Below are 8,892 nucleotides of genomic sequence, written 5' to 3' on the forward strand. Positions count from 1 at the left end.
GGTGATGTATCTCCTCTTACTCAGGTGGCTACCGATACTCCAAATATCATCTCTACACATGACATCTTCGCCATCAGTAAGGAAGGATTAGGGTAGAAAAGACTTTGTTCTTTAGCCACTCTGTCTTATGAAGAAAGAAAATGTTTCTTTAAATTCCTAGCATTTCCTAGAATTGGGTTACATGCCCTTCCTTAGACCTATTCCTGGTAAGTGGCAATTGGTTGATGTGATTGGTATGAATTAAATACATGGAAATAGTATGGACAAGGGCAAGAATGCATGCAAATGAGGATCTTACACCTCCATGTGGTTCAAGCCTAGGATAAGTGAAGATTGGAAGAGGAATGATGAGTGCTGACTATTTGTTTCCTCTATAGATTCCTATAATATTGCCTGGTCATTGGTTACTCAGACCCTATAGTTCACAGTTGGACGGCATTTAGTTTAACAGAATAAATATCTTCGGATATGTATTAGGGATTGTGCTAAGCAGTACAGATACAAAGATGACCAGTCCTTGACCTTAAGGAGCTTGCATTCAGGTACTAAAGATAAAGTATGTTTTGGCTCTGCCATGTATTTGAGTTCATTGTCTTACTGCATCTTGTATTTTCACCCTAAAGTTATTGTATGAAAATTTATATGTTGAGAGATATGTGATTATTTTCGTAATTATTACAAGCCAAATAAAAGAGTTTGATCAAACAAGAATGGTGTTCCAGAACTTGCCCACTTTTCCATGTTGTCTAAAACTGTGTGAAAATTCAGTTACTGTCTGGTGACGCTAATTGGCACCCTCTTCAACAAATCTCTAAGCAAAATAATATTAATTAGACATGAAAAAGAAAGGATTCTTTTATCATCTAATCTAGCAGGTGCTCACTGCTGTTAAGGGCAGGAATGAAGTTGGTGATAAAAGTTACACCTTGCTAAATCACTTTATTTTTAGGTAGAAACTTACAAATCTTTCTAGATGTGGAGCATTTAGTCAAAGCTTCACCATGGACTCAATCTATGACTTTGCAAACTTTTCCTTCTCCTATTGTATAATACATATATACATAAAATATCATTTTATCAACTGTATCTCTTTCAACCTTTTCAACCAATGGCGGCATTGAGGACCATAAAATAAGGACTAAATTAATTTAAGTTTTTAGTTGCATGTATAGGCATTGGTCCATACTAATTTTATGCACTGAATTATAATTCTCTCTTGGTTTCTCCTCTTACCTCTTCTACCTTTCTTTTTGATTTGCTTTCCCTGCTTCCTCTTCCACTGCCTATCCATTTAAAGTAGTTACAGGACCCTCTAGCTTTCTTCTTTTTCTCTGACTGATCTTATATATTCTCATAATTTTAACTACCTCTAATAGCAGGTAATTAAATATGTGAATTGGATCAGTGCAAGCAGTAGGAAATGATGGGGCCTGTGGCATACTGGAAATAACTAAAGACATTTAAAATTATTTTTAAGGAGAGAAAAACCACTATCATGGGCCAAATAAAAGAATTAGCATCTGACTTGCTTTTTCAACTCCCAAATCTGTGATCTCTAGCTGGCCTTTCCCCCAAAACCTCAATCCCACAGGGCAAAATGTCTGCCCACTATTGCAGAGGCTAGTGCTTCTCAAAACCCACTGCATTTTTTAGAGTCACCTGGAGAGAAGCTGTTAAAAATACTGCTGCTCAAGGACTGGATCTGGGCTCTAATATTTTTTTTTTTAAAGTCCCCAAAAGGTGGGAAACAACGGCAAAGGAAGTTTTTTTTCCAAATCCTAAGCCTTTCCTATAATTTAAATACATAAATGATAGATGATCAAAATCAAGAAGAGTGTTTTAAAATTTACCAATTCATAGATATTTCAGGCTATCCTGTAGTTTTTAGTTTCTAGTTTTATTGAATTTGGTAAAAAATCATAGATTTCTATGATATGTACTTTTTGAAATTTTAGATGTTTTGTGAAACATCTTTCAACAATCACTGAAAGTTCTATTCCTATGTAAAAATGTGCATTCTCTATATTATGGGTAAAATTTTTTTATTTTACCTTATATCATACCTTTAAGTTACTTATTTCAATCCTCTTTCTTCTAATTCTTGTGTATTTGATCCGACTATTTTTGGAGAAATGTATGGTAAGTTTGTCCCTATGAATATTAATTTGTAAATTTTTCTTTATAGTTGTAGAATTTTTGACATATTTTCATACTAGTTTTTTGGGAGGTGCATAAAAGTATATATAGCAGGTCCTCAAATAATGTCATTTTATTTAATGTTTCATTACAACATTTGAAATATCAAATTCTGTTGATGAGATGATGTAGAAACTTAACTTTTGTTTAAATTGATTAACCTATGGTATAATTGGTTTTAAAATATGTCTTTTCACTTAAAGTTGCAGAACCTATCTGCAACTGTGAGGGGTTACTATAACAATTTTTTTTTGTAAATTATTTCAATCATTTAAAATAATTTCTAGACATTAAATTCTTTTATCGCAGTTGCTTTTATCAGAGTGGTGATGGTGGTAAGCATTTGTTTGCAGATATATATTTTTTATTATATATACATATACTTTATTTTCAATCTATCTGTGTCATTTTGTTTTAACTATCATCTCTTATTATCAATCTACATTTGAATTAATAGTTTTGAATGAAATGTGACAATCAATCTTTTTATGATAGAATATAATCCCTCACAGTTTTTATGTTTATTGATGATTCTAAATGTATTCCTACCATATTTTTTGTTTTATTTATTTGTTATGCTTACTTTCCTCTTCTCTTCTTCTACTTCCTCCTACTATCTCTTTTTCTTCTCAGCAGTTTATCTTAAAATTTTAACAAACTATTTAATCATTCTGTTGTGGCGTGATCAATTCTAAGACCCATGGAGCCAATTGAGATGAATTATGAGCCTTTATTAGCCGGCCAGTGACTGACTCCCTACCACGCAGGGTTCGAGGAGATCAGCCCTGAGCTCCCAAAAGAGGCAGCTCATAAAGCCTAGAACCACACCTTGGTTTAACATCAAACAAGCAAACAGATTAACCACACCCTAGTTAACATCAAACAAGCAAGCAGATTGCAGAAGCAGAAGTTGGCTGTTAGCATATCTTTGTCCAGAACCACACCCTTAACACTTTCATATTTCATACGTTTAAAAAAACAGATATTTGGAAATATATTATTAATATTTTTATATCTCTATAGTCTTGAATTATGTTTTACTTTTTCTTGTATCTAGTTATCATTTTGGTGAAGTACAATACCGAGTAAATTCTCAAGGAATTATTTCAGAAGAGTTAATATACAATAAGCTTTCTAAAAATGTCTTTAAATTTTTCTTACACTTGAGTTTTGATGACATCTATTTTCTTCTTAGTATTCTTTAAAAACATAATGTCAATTTTTAGAAAAACCTCTTTTATCTTCATGAATTGTATTAGAATTTTCTCTTTAACCTTCAAATTCAGAAGTTTCCCCAGGATATGTGTAGGGGAGGAAAAATAATTGCCCTCTACCCTTCTGAGTTCTTGGCCGAGACCCCTACAATAAAAGACAAGAGAAAAGCAAATAAGTTTATTAACATGTATACCTTATGTATGAATGGGAGATACCCAGAGAAAAATGAGTAACTCTTCGATATGGCTTAAAACTCTGGCGAAAACACCATCTTCAGCAAAAGACAAAAGAAAAAAAAAGTGTGAGGGAGGCCAATTATGGAGAGGAGACCAGGAAAAGCTTGGTAAATAAGAATAAAGTTTGGTATATAGATATAAATTTGCATCTTCTCTATTGATAAGATTCTTTTGTGATTAAAGTAATCCTTCTCTTCCTGATAAAGAGGGAGACACCCTTGCAAATGGAGATTTCCATTGTAAATGTAAATTTCCCTTAAAAAAGGGTAACTTCACTTTGTTTTCAGACTTTCTCTTGCATCTGCTGTTTCTCAAAATAATCAGCTCAAAATAATCCTTATATCAAAGAGACATATTCTGCTACCCATCTTTTAATTAATTACTTACAGGGCTCTTCCAGATGAAGTCTTTGATCATTTTTAGGTCAGGGAAATTTTCTTCCATGGTCATTTCTTCCCCTCCCTCTTGTCTTCTTTCTCTGGAGCTCCTCTTAGTTTTATTGTAGACTTCCCACACATAGTTACATTACTCTAAACTTTCCAAATTTTTGTCCTTTTATATTGTGTTTGAATAGTATCCCTGTGTTTGCTTTTTCAGCTGAAATAATTTATCTTTAGCTTGACTTTTCTACTATTTAGTCTAACTATTGATCTCAACTTTGGAAATAAGATATAACTTCTAAAAATTCTCATTACAACTTTCTCATAGCATCCTTTTCCTTCTCCTTATTTCCTCCCTCCTCCACCACATCCTCCTCTATCTACTCCTCCTGTTTTTCTTTGTAATACTCCCAAATCTCTGAATATACTTACTATACACATTATTATTATTTTTTTTCTGAAATAGTAAAGTTTCCTTAGAAGTTATCTTTTCTTTTTGTGGGTTTGATACCATCTTTTGCTTTTTCTCAAATGTTTGATGATTCTTGGTTGTTTGTTTACATAGATGAGGATTTTGCTTATTATACCTAGAGTCCCAGTGGGAATCCCATTCTTTTAAGGGTGAAAGCAGATTTTGATGAGTGTGAGGAACAGAAAAATTCATGCAGCTGTAGGCAAGGAAAATTTGTTCTTGATCCTCTTAGAATCCCTGGTTGGGTCAGAATATTAAACTGACAAAGACAAATTAACAAGAAGAAAGCATACAAATTATTTAATATAAATTTTATAATATGGGAACATTTATAAGGACTCAAATAAATGGTTAAACTTGAGTATTTTTATGTTAGGTTTGTTGAAGAGTGGGAAATTGTGGAGAAATGCGATAGGACAAAGAGTATGAGTTAAGTGCTGTAAACTGGGGGAAACTTAGCAAGACCTGTTTGTTTTGATTCTTTTTTGGTGTTCTTCCACCTTGGAGATTAGGATGTTCCTTTCCTCTTGCTATAGAGAGGGCACCTCTCGCTATAGAGAGGGCACCTCTCACACGAGGGTCTTATGGCCTGCTTTAAGGAAGAAGGGCAAGAAAAGGTCAGAGAGACCTTCCTGCTTCTGCTGTTTTCTCTCTCTTTCGCTTAAAATATTCAGTATTGGTATATTGCCTTAGTATGTTCTGAACCCTATCACAGCATAGTCAGTTTTCCTTTGGGGCAGAGGTCACAAACAACCCACTGTTGTAAAAATTGGAAATTTCATATGAAATTAGAGATTTCATTTCGCTCTTAGAAAATGTGAAACTCTAGCAAATCTGGGCCTGCATTGCTGAATGGAAACAACTGGCTGGAGCTAAATTGAGCCTGTCTAGATGTGGCATGTGCTCATATTTGTCATAGTCTCTACCGCTTTCTTCTCTAAGCTGCTACTCCTTTGATTTGGGGGCAATTTTAGTGTTCTTTCGGGAAGATCTATTCTTTTGGAAGAGGTTCTTTTTCCCAAATAAATTGTGATAATGAAATACTAATAGATAATAATATCACCTATTACTATATAAGAACTTACTATTTGAGAGCTATTATGGAAGTATTTACTATTATAGTTAATCTTAATAGCTTCCTAGCTCAAGAGTTGATTATTATTATAATGATACCATTTTACGAATGAGAAATAGGAGGCAAAGATTATTGCTTTTTTATGTTTTAGTTGCATACTATTTTTATCTATGGATGACATCTTTTCTAGTTTTCTTGAGCTGAAGTTTGACTTTCGTGGGGAAGGCCCTTTGGGAGACGGACTTGATTACTTATATAAACTGATGTCTTCCTTTGTAACTAAACAATGCTCCTTGATGGTGGGGAGTGTGTCTTATGTGTATTTAGGTCCTTTAGCATTCATCACAGTTCCTGGCTAATAGTAGACCTTCAACACATGTCTAATTTGAAAACAACTATGTTCCTTTTGAATGTTTATATGCAATGTTTTATATAACATATGCATGTTATATTCCATTAAAGAAAATCCATTCAGACTATTTAAACCATGTTTCTTGAAATTAAAAAAAAAGGTTTTTTAGTACATGCACTTTTTGAACTTTAATACACTCATTAAGCTGTTCGTTCAGTTATACATCCATTTGAGTATCCAATCATATGTATTTCATATATAATCAAATATATCATATATATTTCTCCTTTTTATTTAACAAAAATATATTGATCAATTGCTATGCATAAAGCAGTTACTATTGTTGGCCCTTGCGAAAAAGAACTTACAATCTAATAATGGAGAGAAAACCTCTACACGAATAATTATGATAGACAGTAAAATGTACAGAGGGAGAATAAGTAAAAAGCTCTAGGAATTTTAGAGAGAGGATTAGTGAAATGACACTGGAAAGCTAATATTTATTGGTTAGAACTTGAAGGATAGGAAGAACTGGAACGCGTGGTGATACCAGTTCATTGATTTTCTGTGAAGTAATGCTATTTATATATTTATAAATATGTGGTATCCAAATACCTACATGAATCTTTTTAATACTAGTTCTGTTCAAGGACTTTTCTTCCGAAATCTAAAGCACTATGAGTATCCTTGAGAAGACAGTTAAGTGACTGCTCTCAAGTATTAACAATTTGAGACTACAATTAATTTTTTTTAGTTTAATGCAGTTAATACCTCGGTATGTTTCCTAAACACCATGCAACAATTTCAAATCTATTGCTTCCTCCTGTAGCAAAATAGTGATATTGTGTTATTAATTCGAGTCTAAAATTATTTCTTTCTTATGCTGTTTAATCAAATTTTTTTTGACAGTTTTCATTTCACTTCTAATGCTAGAATGAAAGAATTTTTATAAACAAGGGCCTTAAATCACTTCTGAAGTATACAATTAGAAGCATTGTTAATATCATGTGGTTGAAATTTTTCCTTTTGACATCGTTTTAGGTGGTTTTCAAATACATTTATTCAAAGGAGGATTCACCAAGATAGTAGTTCATCTTTCCTTTTATAGCAAGCCCTGTGGCTGGCTGCATTAACCCTGTAGGCCATTAATCTCCTATTGCATTACCCTGAAATTGTGTAGTTTATAAGTAATCATAAACTGTCAGCTTTGAAAAGCTAACATTTGTTAGCTTCGCAAGCATGAAAAAATTAGTGATAAGTGTGGTCGTTAAAAAGTCGAATTAAATGTTAATTGATGCAAGGGCACAAATCAGGAAGGCACTTAAGAGTTTATATGTGGGCACTGCATTTATCAGACTTGACAAATTATCTTGAAGAGTTTACATAGATATTTACCTTTATATTTTCCTCCATCACCATTTTCCACATAAGCATGTTACAATTCAAAAATAGTTACAGTACTGCTCTTGCCAACAGTTTACATAGTCTCATATGAAGCCATAGGCAAGATTCTGAATCTACTGTGTATATTTACAATGTTTTATTTTAAGCAGTGTGGTGATTTAAGAAAAGAATCAAAGAACAGACTATCCTAGAAATTTGCATATGGAGAAAAGAACATGGACACTCTTGGGGAATTAAAGAGAAGATTCTTTCTTAATCATCTCATACATTTAAATTACCCAAATTTGCATAAATGCTGAAGTGTGAATTGTTGCCTTAAAAAAAAAACAAAAAACTCAATCCCTTTTAGACCATTGCTAATTATTCTTGGCTAATGTGGTAAAGTTAAAGGCATGGAAAGTCTGATATTCCTCGTTGTCTTCCCCAGAACACTGACATAAGGCGTGGTTTGCTTAGATTCTCTGGTTGATGCATGAAGCAGAAGAAGGAGGAAATATTGCAACTAAAATAGTTTTGTTTTCTTGGATCTTTTGTTGCTAGTAGACTACACACACGCATAAGAAAGCATTCCAACTAACTCTAGGTGTAATATTTTTACAGAAATGGCTAGCTAACCAGAGATGTGATTTTGCTAGATATTTTTTTAAAAAAATATTATTAGGTCTAGTTCAGAGTCAGTTACTTGGTATAAATTTCTTCTGCTTGATACCTTTTAATGTTCCAGTTTTTTTTTTTTTTTTTTTACAAATTATCTACTTATGAGGCAATGGAAAATATGTTTAAAATGATAGATCTGAACTTTTAAAATACTTAAATGACTATAGCTATTAATTTTTGACTCATTTTGTATGTAGATTTTCCCATGGTCACAAACAGCAATTCCTTATGCACATTTGCTTTCAGGGCAGTGTAAGCAGAATGTCACGATCTGAGACTGGACCCTATTTACAGAACTTATAAGAAATAAGGATGGTGAACTTTGACAGGTTAATAATGACCTGTCATTTGAAAGCCTTGTTTTCCCGATAGGGTTTTTTTTTTCTTCTCCACTAGAAATTTCTTTGAATTTATGCTTTTCCCCAAAGTAGAAGAACTTTAGTGAGACATAGTCTTTACTGGAAAGAAGTTTGAGAATCCTCGAGCTATTAAGGAGAAGTAGTTTGTATTTGAATGTGTACATTGAAAAATTAACTGAATTTACTAGATAGTATTGAGTGTACACCATGTGATTTACTGGGCAGACTACAAATGGAAATCTAAAACAATTCCCGTCCTGTAAGCTCCAAAAGTTTATTAAAAGAGGGATGACAAAAGAAGACAGTAGAGGGCCACTCTGTATAGTTGTTCAGAGGACTCAGCTCAGGGGCATGGCTGAGGAGAGTGTAGGGAGGAAATCCTACTTTCGTTCTACTTACCAAGCCAGGTATCTTTGTGTTTAAGTCTGCCCCAAAGGGCAGTTAATTAATCTGTTAATTAGGATGGTACTAGTAGCTGTTGTAACAAACAGTTTCTAAATTTTCAGTGGCTTAACAAAATAAATGTTTATTTCTAACTTACAAAAT

The sequence above is a fragment of the Pteropus vampyrus genome, unplaced genomic scaffold (genome assembly GCF_000151845.1).
Source record: "Pteropus vampyrus isolate Shadow unplaced genomic scaffold, Pvam_2.0 Scaffold12, whole genome shotgun sequence".
NCBI classification, from domain to species: domain Eukaryota; kingdom Metazoa; phylum Chordata; class Mammalia; order Chiroptera; family Pteropodidae; genus Pteropus; species Pteropus vampyrus.